The sequence below is a fragment of the Triturus cristatus genome, chromosome 1_2, assembly GCF_964204655.1.
Source record: "Triturus cristatus chromosome 1_2, aTriCri1.1, whole genome shotgun sequence".
Lineage (NCBI taxonomy): Eukaryota > Metazoa > Chordata > Amphibia > Caudata > Salamandridae > Triturus > Triturus cristatus.
In genome coordinates this window covers 468027796-468041452 of record NC_140580.1, presented here as the reverse complement: position 1 = coordinate 468041452, position 13657 = coordinate 468027796, and the positions used below count along the sequence as shown (strand labels likewise).

Genomic DNA, 13657 nt, shown 5'->3' with positions numbered 1-13657 from the left:
ATAAGTATGAACGCTCCAAACCTCCTTTAGTTTTCATAAAAGGAAAAGCGGCACTCACGGGTCTTCATTGTAGCAGTTTTTAATCTTTAGTCAACAGACGCGTTTCGGAAATGTCCCTTCGTCGGTGTTGTTTACGTAACACTCAGACGGGCAACATTTTAAAGCATCATGCACATTACCATAGAAATAGACAAGGGCTGGCGACAAAACGCTGTATTACGCGCGCCATTTTGAAAGAGTTTATATCTTTAGTTGTTACAGATAAACACGCAATTATAATGCATCACAAGTCAAGATATATAAATTCAAAACTGACACAAAAAATCTATTAATTAATGCAGTATTAGCGTGATTAAATAACAAATCAATCTTGCCGTGTATCGGCATTCGCAACCTTCATTGCCGGTTGCAGGCATACCCCTGTATTTCATGTGTAATTCTGCCGTATATCAGCTTTCACTAGATGCAGTTTAGTAAAGAAAAAGAAAAAAGGCATTCAGGAAGGCACGGTCATTGAAAGACAGATTGGTAGTCATTTGGACAGCATTCCAGTGAAACAGGGAACCTTGAATGAAATGAAGTGGTTTTATAACTTTTATCCCTGCGGGAGGTGCAAAGCCTGCGCCTTCAGCAAAAGGGTTTTAACCTATGAAGTAAATGGTTTGAAACCAGATAAAAACATCAACAAATTTATGACTTGCCAAACGACACATGCAGTTTACTGTCGAACGTGCCCCTGTGGACTTGGTTATATAGGGAGCACCATAAATAGTGTGAAATTGAGAGTGCTGGAACACATGCGTGCCATTGTAAACAAGCATTAGCATAGCCAATAGGTCTCGCATTTGGGACCTTATAAGTGTTTAGCCATGCAACAGTTGCATAACTAAATACTTATAAGGTCCCAAAAGCGAGACCTATTGGCTATGCAAAGCGGCCGCAAGTAAAAGTGATCGAGATCACGATCAAACATCAAAGCGGACGTTCGGCCGCTAAAGTGAAAGTAATCGCGGTAAAGCGCGGCGCGCGCGCCCGCATACATGCACTGTAGCTCCAGGCTGGCCTGGTAGCACTTTTTGGAGCCCTCTCAATAAGTCTCGCCAGATCAGCGCATGAACTGGGTCAGGCGAGACCTAAAAAGGATTTTAATGATCCTGTGGCACGTAATTTTGCCATAAATCACAAAAGTAACAGGGATCTGTTACAGTATTTTAGCATCGATTGTGTACTCCTAAATGTCAGAGGAGGCGAAAGAGTACTTAAGTTGAGGAGACTGGAGTCTTGTTACATCATGGACCTACAGACTAAATCCCCTAATGGATTAAATAGTGGGGAAGATTTGACAGTACATTTGGAAAACTAATCAGTATTCTGTGATAGTTAGTGAAGTGAGGAGGTCCATCTCAGGGGCCTTTTTTCTTTTTCTTTACTAAACTGCATCTAGTGAAAGCTGATATACGGCAGAATTACACATGAAATACAGGGGTATGCCTGCAACCGGCAATGAAGGTTGCGAATGCCGATACACGGCAAGATTGATTTGTTATTTAATCACGCTAATACTGCATTAATTAATAGAATTTTTGTTTCAGGGTTGAATTTATATATCTTGACTTGTGATGCATTATAATTGCGTGTTTATCTGTAACAACTAAAGATATACACTCTTTCAAAATGGCGCGTGTAATACAGCGTTTTGTTGCCAGCCCTTGTCTATTTCTATGGTAATGTGCATGATGCTTAAAAATGTTGCCCGTCTGCGCGTTACGTAAACAACACCGACGAAGGAACATTTCCGAAACGCGTCTGTTGACTAAAGATTAAAAACTTCTACAATGAAGCCCCGTGAGTGCTGCTTTTAGTTTTATGGAAACTAAAGGAGGTTTGGAGCGTATATATATGAATATATATATATACATATAGTATATTGTACATAAAGCTTTGACCAAAATAGAATGAATCATAAATACTGTGCATGCTATGCAAAGCCTGAGTCAGTACTCACCCTGAGAATGCAATAATTACAATGGCATACGTCATAATACCACGGCATGAGATTCAGCAGGTTAAAACATAAAGACACTTAGATCATCAATACTGTGCACAAAAAGTACATAGAGCATAAATACTGCACATATTATGCAAAGCCTGAGAAAGTACTCGTAACCCTGACTAATGTGAGGCAACAATAGCATGCATTAAAACATCAGGGCATTAAATGTAGCAGGTCATGAATGGACACATGAATTATTCTGAGCAACCCAAGATCAAAAAGACATATGTCCCAAAAGTTGAACATTAATCCGTTTCAACATACCAAAACCGTGGTTTTAAAGTATGTATGAGTGCTTTGGCAGTATGAGGAATAATACCATCTCAGAAGCCATTGTACTTGCCTTTGGGTCCTACGGGTCCTGCTGGGGGATTCATGAGCTATGTGGCCGCTAATGAGAACGAGGACGTGGCCGAGGAGTTGCTGAGACCACTCGGGTCCAATTGTAACTAAGTCACCAAAACAATGTGATATTTAGTCACGGGCGGGGGGAAGCTGCTGCAGAGTCAGGGATCACCCGCATCTGGGGGATTGATAAAGTACCTTGATGATTTGTGGGGCTGGCTTAGGGACACGGTGGCGGGCACTGGTTGCAGCTGCAGAGAGGTTTGAAGGATTCCAAATTTAGCTGGAAAAAAATCAAATATTTCTCACATTTCTGGGTGTAAAGTGGTGGGATCAGAGGGCTGATGCAAATTTCCAACCACCCTGTGTTCCCCCATGTCTCCTGATAAAAATGGTACCCTCCTGGACCAAGGCCACTCTGCAGCCCTCATCCTACGCGACCTATCAGCGGCCTTCGACACCGTCTCCAAACGCACACTAGTCGCCAGACTACATGACGCAGGTATACAAGGAGCAGCCCTGGACTGGATCCGATCATTCCTCATCGGAAGAAGCCAAAGGATCAGACTCCCACCCTTCCGCTCCGACCCTACGAAAATCATCTGCGGAGTCCCACAGGGTCCATCACTGAGCCCCACCCTCTTCAACATCTACATGGCCCCCCTCGCAGCCATCGTCCGACAACACGGCCTCAACATCATATCCTATGCAGACGACACCCGGCTCATCCTCTCCCTCACCAAAGATCCCACCACTGCCAAACTCAACTTCCAGAAAGGAATGCAAGATGGCGTAGTCTGGATGACCAACAGCTGCCTGAAACTCAAAGCCGAGAAGACAGAAGTACTCATCCTTGGTACCACCCCTTCTGCATGGGACAGCATTTGGTGGCCGACCGCCCTCGGAAGCCCACCTACCCCCTCAGACCACGACAAGAACCTCGGCATCGTAATTGACTCATCACTCACCATGAACTGACAGGTCAACGCCGTCACCTCCAGCTGTTTCAACACCCTCCGCAAGACCTTCAAGTGGATACCCCCTGAGTCAAGGAAGACAGTCACCCACGCACTCATCACCAATAGACTGGACTATGGAAACGCACTATATGCCGGCATCAACAAGTCCCTACTCCACAAACTCCAGACAATACAGAACACTGCCGCCAGACTCGCCCTCAGCATCCCCCCGACATGAACACATCAGCCAACACCTATAAAGTCTCCACTGGCTCCACCTGGAGAAAAGAATCACTTTCAAAATCCTCACTCACGCCTACAAATGCCTACACAACAACGGACCCAAATACCTCAATGACAGAATCAACTTAACCGTACCTAAAAAAACCTCCGATCTTCCAACCTCGCACTGGCCAAAACCCCACGTATCCACAGAGCCAGATCAGGCGGAAGATCCTTCTCTCACATTGCAGCCAAGACCTGGAACGAGCTACCAGCAGACATCAGACGCACCCCCTCCCTGAACACCTTCAAGAAGACCCTCAAGACCTGGCTTTTTGGCTAAACAGATCTGTGGACCCCCGCTCAGCACCTTGAGACTCTCACGGGTAAATAGCGTGCTTATAATTCCCTGATTGATTGATTGACCTGCGACAGGCAAGGGCCTAAAATGTATTGTGGAGACATCAAAATGATCAATCACAAAATGACCTGGTTTTGCAAGGGGGTCACATGCGTTCTTGGTCCCAGGTTTGGCAGCCAGCTAGGGAAACCTACCAAAACCAGACATTTCTGAAAACTAGAGACCCAGGGCAGTCCAAGGATGTGTGGCTTGTGTGGATCCCCCAATGTTTTCCAACCCAGAATCCCCTGCAAAACTCAAATTTAGCTAAAAAAACATATTTTCCTTACATTTTTTGTGGTATCAAAAATGGAGGTGACTCTCTCCCAAAACAAGGTCTTTTTGTAATCGATAATTTTGAAATTTCCACACTACGATTTGGGCCAATCCCTGTTGCAGCAACAAGGCCTACCCACACAAGTGATGTACCATTTTTATCGGGAGACTTTGGGGAATGCTGGGCGGGTGGAAGTTTACGGATTCACACAGATTCCAGAACTTTCCATCACAGAAATGTGAGGAAAATGTGTTTTCTTTTACAAAGTTTAGGTTTGCAAATGATTCTGGGTAACATAACCTGATGAGAGCCACACAAGTCACCTCATCATGCTTTCCACTGGATGTCTAGTTTTAAAAAATGTATAGGTTTGCTAGGTTACCTTAGGTGCTGGAAGTGCTAGAGTCCAAATCCACGGCTAAGCACATTGCGAAAAAAGGGTCAGTTTTCACTGTAAAAATGTGATGTGTCCATGTTGCGTTTTGGGCCATTTCCTGTTGCGGGTACTAGGCCCACCCACACAAGTGAGGTACCATTTTTATTGGGAGACTTTGGGGAATGCTGGGTTGTTGTAAGTTTGTGGCTCCTCGCAGATTCCAGACTTTCCATCACAGAAATGTGAGGAAAATGTGTTATTTGTTTTACAAAGTTTGAGGTTTACAAGGGATTTTGGGTAACACAACCTAGTGAGAGCCACACAAGTCACCACATGCTGGATTCCCCTGGATATCTAGTTTTCAAAAATGTATAGGTTTGCTAGATTTCTTTAGGTGCCGGCAAAGCTAAGGTAGAAAATCCACAGCTAGGCACATTGTAAAAAGGGTCAATTTTCACTGGAAAATGTGATATGTCCATGTTGCATGTTGGGATGTTTCCTGTCTTAGGCACTAGACCTACCACACAAGTAAGGTAGCATTTTTATCGGGAAACTATGGGGAACACAGAATTGTAGTACAAGTGTTATTACCAATTGACTTTCTTTGCATTTCTGCCTTCCAAATGTAAGAGAATTTGTAAAAAATAAGTCATTTTGAAAAATTACCTCATGTCAAATGCTTGTATGGGTACAGACAATTTTGGAGATGTGCTAATAATCACTACTTCTAAACTCTCTATTCAGTTCCCATTACGGAAATATATAGGTTTCCTTGGTACCTATTTTCCACTCTTTATATTTTAACAAATGAATTGCTATATACCCAGTACACAATGAAAAACCATTGCAAGACACAGCTCAATTATTGGCTCTGGGTTACTCTGGTTCTTGCTGAACCTACAAGTCCAATATATCCCCGCAACCAGAAAGGCACAACAGATGTAACGGTATGTTGCTTTTGCTTTAAAAAATCTGTTATACTTAGAAGAAGTTACAGGTGAAAACGTTGGCACAAATGGCTGTTCTTTTCAACTCAATTTTAATAATTTTAACGGTTAGTTTCTATAAAAAAAACCTTGAAGGATCTACACAAATGAACCCTTGCTGAATTAGGAATTTTGTCTAGTTTTCAGAAATGTATAGCTTTCCGAGATCCATTATTCATTTCACACCAATTTCTACCACTAACTGGAAGGACGATGAAAGCTCAAAAATAGCAAAAATAGGCGATGTCCCAGTAAATACCCATGCCTTCAAACACACACACACTCACGTCTACATATAGTTAACTTGGGGAAAGGTGAAAAGGAATGGAACTTAGTGGAGAAAAAAAGTCAATAACACAATTCCCACAAAAACATCTGTATGTAACTTTGCTGACCAGGTGGTTTTGAGGAAATATGAATTTTGTGATCAGTTATGTCCCCTATCGTAGACCCCAACGGCTCCATGTGCATGCTATAAGTACATGTATGTTCCCTCCAGCTCCAGTTTTGAAGACGCAAATACATGTGCGTCCACCGTCAACATGTCCTCTTTCAGATCCACCATGAATGGGTCAGATATTCCATTCCTAAGTATGAAAGGCCACCGACTTTATGTGGTTCACTTTCCACATTTTACAGATTCAGGCGAGTAGGCCCTGGATTCTGCCATCAAGCCTTTTCCTGCCTTCTGCCTCTGAAAGCTCCAGTCCGAGCATGCATCTGTATCCACGAACTTTGTCCTACTCCCTGCGCGGCTAACGGTGCCTGATCCAGCCTGTTGCCTGCCAAAAACTGTATTTCACCTTCAAGATTATCTGCTCCGCTCCTCATCCGATGCATTCCTGTCTAGTAGTTTAGGTAAACATTCTTCCAGCTACCGTGCAAAGGGCCAGGCCTCACTGTCCTCATGCAAGTAATTCATAGCCCCTGTTACCATGGAAGATTCCTGCCCCCTCGCATCTCATGTAGACACTTAGACGCTTGTACACGCACTAACAGTCAGTATAGAAAAGATTCCGTCCGAGAGACCTTTCCTTTTGGATAATACAGTTCTTTAAACATAAGATATTAGATATGATTTGGGATTAGGTTGACATGACCCCCTCAGACTTCTGTCTCCACATGTAGAGCTAAATGTCAAGTCCCCTTCACCCTCTAGTTGCACGTCAATCACACGTCATGCGGCTGCGCGCGCATCTCTGCCAAATATTTCTGCTGACATTGCAGAATTCTCTTATGGATCCACCCGCTTGTGACATCATGTATAATGACGTTTTCTAAGTTACGCCTATATGTCCGCCTTTTTGGTTACGTATGCATATTTTATCTCTCTTATCAACTGTTACGCCTCCTGCATCTGTTACACTATAATGTATTTCTTATAAAAGTGATTACCTGTCAATAATGTATGCCTTCCTTCCTGAACCCTCATGGTGATGGAGTGTGAAGCCTGCAATTCGAATTGTATTTCCTTTGTAGAGGAATAAAGCCTTTTAGAACCTCTAATACCACGGACTCTGCCTCTTATATTTACTGAGTTATAATTACTAGACTTTACCGCATAAAAAATAGTACCGGTAATGAAATATTTACCACAGACATTGGCGCCCGAATAGGGACACTTTCTCATCTCACGCGCCGGAGGTGCGTTGCAGGCCCGGTCTCCTGCCACAGCTGAACGGACAAAAACGCGTACCTGCAGGATTTCCTGTATCTCCCTCCGGCCAAGCGGGGGTGACTGAGGCTGCGATCAACACCCAGACGAGGCGGTGAGAAGTGCGAAGTATCCCGACCAGAGCCTAGCTGAGAGAGCAAGATCCGAGGTATACAGAGGCCCACCAGGTTCCGAAGTTCCGAGTCGAGTCGAGTCCAGTCCGGTCCAGTTTCAGTTCAGTTCCGAGGCCTTCCGTTCCGAGCTACCCGGTGAGTACCATTGCCGGGGAGGCATTTAAACGTGCACATAGTCTGTGCCGGTCAAGACGGGTTTGGGTACACAAATCCGGTCTGCACTGTTTCAGCAGTGTATCTGTACTGTTTAGCAGTATATCTAGTATGTCTTGCATATAATTAAGTATTATTTAGTGTTAGTATTATGTCAGTAACTAGTTTCTTATTAGTCATCATTATTCGTTAAATGTTAAATATTAAATGCTTTAATACGTCCTATATATTGTGGTGTGAATGACTGTTCATTATTGTGTTTATTTGTATTAAGGTTGTTTAAGATTAAGTAACCAGATCAAAAAAAAAATGCCGTTCTTTTCGAAATTAAGACAGATCAAAACTAGAAAAGGGGTACTCGAAGAAGCTGTTCCCATCCCACCTAGGGACACTCCAGGGTACTTTATGTATCATAAGCATGGCCTAGATGCCGTGTTATTTCTCGATTTATGGGTGGACTACACCAAGGATTTACCAGAGAGTCAAAGATGGCCCGCAGCGGGGACCTGGGATGCAGACTGCATCATGAGAGTAGAAGAAGAATTATGGAAAAAGAAAGCCAGACAGTCACAGAAAGATGCCATTGAATTATGGCGTAAAGAATCATATAGACGTACAGAAAAGGCGCTCAGGCAGGAAGAGAAAGGTAGGGAGCATTCGAATAAAACCCGAGAAAATTTATTAATAGAGGAAGGTACCCGAGTAAAAACAGAACAAGTAGATAGACAAAGAAATACTCTTATGAATGGTATGTATCCTCTTCTGGCCGAAGGATTACGTAAGGCTACCCCGGAAATACCAAAAGACTTGACTCCTCCATTGCTCCCGATAAAAGCACATCCTAAAACAGCAAAGGACGTTTTCCTTTCCTCCTATTTAGATGACGTAGCTCCCGAGTATGCTAATACCATACCACACACACCGCTTGCCGATGGTGTTCAACACCAAGAGCATCCGTCTGTATCTCCGCAGCAACAAACTCCGGCACTAGTTCCAACAGGTCCGTCCATCTCTACTGTTTTTCCCGCATCTACAATTTCTATCTTACGCCCAACGAATCCTTTCGTGCCTAGCACCTCAGACGGTGCTACAGGAGGTACGACAGACATGTTTGCCACACCACCACGAAATAAACAGACCCTTAGAGATTTAGCACTCCAACGTACACCCCATCTAGTGACATCCGACATGTTTAGAGAACATCTTGTGGATTGTAGATACGATCCAGTGCCAGGTAAACAGGACAGATTGCTAATATCATCACTACGTATAAGACGGGCTACATTGTATTTAATGACGATACCAGGAATGGTTGAACACCTAGACAATATATATCACTTTGTCCAAACAGGGCGAGGCCCAGAAAGTATTAACGAAGCTATGGAATACCAGAAAGTGGATGTACAAAGACAACTACTACGTTTTTTCATAAACTGCGTGATCAGGAACCAAGACAGGCCTGGGGCAGATCATGATACCATGCAAAAACTTGCCAAATGGGGTCAGAACATATCAGACGAGAAACATGATAAACAGTCATGCATAGTAGTTATGTGCCGAAAGATCCGCAAGGAAGTAGAACGAATACATAAAGAAAGAAGAGAAGCAGACAGAATTGAATCAGAGGGAGAGGAGGAGCAAGAATCAGAACAAATAGAAACGATAGCTTACGTAGGTAGAGGAAGACCCCATAATAATACTAGAGGCTTCAATGATCCGATATGTCCGATACGTCCAGAATGTAATAGACATTTTCAAACCCCTATGTTAAATACAAGGTCCCCTGAACACCTATTCCAAGCTGCTGATAAACTACTCCGAGACCGAAGGGGGTACCATATGCTCGATTCCATGGATGAACAAGAATTAGCCAGGTCAGCAGTACAATGGGCTGACTGTCCCGACAAATACAGTGATGATGCCCTAGCACACACGTTTCTGAATCTTGCCCCAGACGAACAGCGTTTAGCTAGTATATACATGATTCAACACCTCCTTATATTATATAAAGGTCAACACTCCGATCCTGGACCCTTACCTGACATATTGACCGAATTACTCACGAATAAATGGAGAGGTTCAGGTACTGATTTGATTAAAGAAATTCTAGAATTTCGAAACCAGTATATAACTTTCGTGTGCCCAGAACACGTTCCAGTTCCCACTATGGGAAGAAAAATGTATCACATAGATAGACTGAATCCGTTACGCGAAGTACACCCAATCAGAGGTGAAGGTAATAACTTTACACGCGTGTTTGTGTACACGCCTATAACTTAAATCGAATTATTAGAAATGAAGAAAGTAGTACCCAGCCATGACAAGGATCCAGCAGGTTTCCACCGTGAGATAAAAGACATGCTACTCATGGGAGAGTATACCTACCCCGACATTATGAAAATACTGAAAGTGTTAATGCCTGCCGGTGTTTACGAGAAACTCAAAGAAAAGGAATGGGAGGTAGGAGACCAAAAGATAGATTGGACAGCATTAGAAAACGAAGAAATGGCCCGAGCTGCAGGAGCAGGGCTTGGGGAAAAGACTACAGCACTACCAGGATTACTAGTACAGGTACTGCCACGTTTATTAACTACGAAAAAGGAGGACTGGGGTGCAATCTCAGCCTGTAAACAAAAGCAAGATGAAGACACTAGTGATTTCTATTCCCGATTTGAAAAATGTTTTGGTATAAATAGTGGCATAAAAGCAAGTAGCGAGTCATATCCACATTTGTTTGTGACAAAATTAGTTGAAAATTCCCTACCGCAAGTTAAGAATAGAGTATTGAAATTTGAGAGTACCTGGCAGGGTAACACCCCGTCACAGATGTTACAGATGTTACAATATCACCACAATAGAATTAGAGAAGAACAAGAACACGAACAACGACGTATGAAAGATACAAAAATGAAAATGCTTGTTGCTCAGTCAGTTCCAGCTGATGGTCACCAAAAGGGTGATTCAACAGGTCCAGTTAAAGGGACATGTAACTATTGTAAACAACAAGGTCATTATATACACGATTGTCCAGTTCTGAAACATAATATCGCCACGGGTAGAACTCAGGAAAGACCACGTCCACCTAGACAGGATCAGAATCAACAACAAATTCCTCAGCATGCACAACATAGGTCAGCTCCGCAACAACTAGCTCCGCAACAGGCAGCTCCACAACAGACCGTAGCACCACCACCAGCGCAGCCTATTGCTGCCACACAAGCGACAACGCAACAGATGTACCAGTATGCACAAGCAGATTATCCTGATTATCAGCGATACACATGAAATAGCCTAGAGAGGGAAGTTGGCTTACCCCTTATTGAGGTTCCTGTAGATCAAGAGGGACCTTATGTACATAGTGAACTATTAGGGGAAGACAGAAAGTTTTTACTTGATACAGGGGCAAGCAGAACAACTATACGACGCAGTGAAGTTCCAGGGGCACCCCTCTCAGGCTCACAAAATATTTCCCTTGGATTCTCAGGAAAACCTATAATTAATGACGTAACACAGCCCCTTCCACTTACGGTTGGTCCATTGACACGAACTACAGATTTATTGCTTACTAAATCATGTCCAGAAAACTTGTTAGGTATAAAAACATTGAAAGCTCTAGGAGCTATAATATGTTGTTCTCCGGAAGGAGTACGATTATTTTTACGTGATTTTAAAGGTCACTACGTGTCCAGAGACATGGATCACCGGCTGCAGAGCTTACCTACGCGTTTATGGGCACAAGGCCCCACTGATGTTGGTTGCATGAACATTACACCATATCGAGTCACACTAAAAACAGGAGTAGTACTACCACGAATGCGACAATATAGGTTACCACCAGATGCTGTTGCGGCCTTACTGCAAATCATTGACGAACTCATTGCACAAGGAGTGGTTGTCGAAACCGACTCCAATGTATGCAATTCCCCGATAATTCCGATTCTTAAAAGAACGGATCCAAAAGCATCACCAGTATATCGATTAGTTATTGACCTGCGCGAATTAAATAAATGTATTGTACCACAATACCCTGTGGTCCCAGATATCTCTTCATTACTAACTGCTATTGATTCAGAAGCAACGTTCTTCACTGTAATTGATCTCAAGAATGCTTTCTTTAGCGTCCCGATAGATCCGGAAAGTCAATATTTGTTCGGATTCAGTTTGAATGGACGAAGTTTTAAAGTCACACGCGCACCTCAAGGATTTACAGAAAGCCCCAGCATCTATAGCCAAGCACTAAAACGAGAACTTGACAGTATCCACATGCCAGTTAACACTGCCTTGCTTCAATATGTCGATGATCTGCCGATCACCGCCCGAAGCGAACCTGAATGTGAAGCAGCGTCACTGACGGTTTTAAAATTTCTGGCCGACAAGGGGCACAAGGTGTCCCCTTCTAAGCTGCAATTCTGTGTCCCGCGAGTTGTCTACCTTGGGCACTCGCTGTCCAAGGAGGGAAGACAGCTTACACCCGACCGCATCCAGTTAATTGCTAACATGCCACCACCCAAGACACAAAAGGGGGTGCGGGCTTTTATAGGCCTCACTTCATACTGTAGGCAGTGGATCCCTCAATATGCATTTCTAGCAAAACCACTCATCCAGTTGACAACACAGGAGGCCGCCACACCGACTGTCCTCCCTTGGACTCAAGAACATACACATGCTTTTGAAAACTTAAAGAAAGCTTTATGCCAAGCACCTGTTTTAGCAACACCATGTTACAATAAACTGTTTACACTATTTATTACAGAACGCGAAGGTACTGCCTTGTCAGTACTCACTCAGGAACAAGCAGGATCACACAAACCATGTGCTTATTTCTCTAGTACATTAGATCCAGTAGCTCAGGCTCTTCCTGCGTGCCTGAAATCAGTGGCAGCAACAGCTTTAGCAATCAGACAAAGCGATGCCATAGTGTTAGGACATCAATTGACAGTACAAGTACCACACGCAGTAGAGGTTCTCTTGAACCGCACACAAACACAACACTTGACTATAGCGAGACTCACCGGTTACGAATTGACATTGTTTCAGCCACACATAGAAATCAGACGTTGTAATACGTTAAATCCTGCCACACTTTTGCCAGTAAATGGAACAGATCCATTAGCACATGATTGTATTGAAGTCATTACTATCACGACAAAACCCAGACAAGACTTGACAGATATCCCTTTATTAGATCCAGACTTGACATTGTATGTAGATGGTTCATGTATGAGAACAAGTACAGGAGAGTTAGTGGCCGCTTACGCAGTCACAACAGACACTGAAGTCATTGAAACAAATTGTATTAACATTTTGTCAGCTCAAGCAGCAGAGCTCATCGCTCTGACACAAGCCTGTATTCAAGCCAAAAATAAGAAAGTCAACATATACACAGATTCACGTTATGCATTCGGAGTCGTCCACGACTTCGGCGTGCTGTGGCGAGAGAGAGGTTATTTAACTTCTCACGGTGCCCACATCCAACACGGACCCCTCATTCAAGCCCTATTAGATGCGATTCATTTACCTACTGCAATATCGATTATGAAATGCAAAGCTCATACAAAAGTTATCGATATCATTTCCCAGGGTAATGACCTAGCTGACAGAACAGCTAAACAGACTGCTCAGAACCAGACTCATACAACTGACGCGACAAAGACAATAGTTCCGACACCAACACATTGCATGACAGTTAAGGATCCCGCCCTTGATATAATTGACATACAGACACACGCTACACCAGAAGAAATAAAGAAATGGACTGAATTAGGAGGGATCCAAACGGATCAAGGATGGATGACGAAGGAAAAATCTATATGGTTTCTTCCCGATTCCATGGTTCAAGTCATCATTAACACAATACACAGTCCAGCGCACCTAGGAGAAAAAGCTATGCTAGACAGTATTCAACACATTTGGTTCAACAAACACTTGCGAGCAGCAGCCAAACAGAAAGTACGTACCTGTATGATATGTTGTCAGTTTAATCCAGGTAAAAGCATCCCCGTAGAGCAGGGTGGATTTCAACCTCCCGATCATGCTTTTGAAGTCCTCCAGATGGATTATATCCAGATGGAACGATGTCGAGGATTCAAATATGTTCT

General features: G+C 43.4%; 1 protein-coding gene across 1 annotated transcript in view; it reads right to left on the bottom strand.

Moving 5' to 3' along the window:
- Positions 1–13657, bottom strand: part of CFAP46 (cilia and flagella associated protein 46) — a 1240276-nt gene that overhangs the window by 636706 nt on the left and 589913 nt on the right. The window lies entirely within an intron of this gene.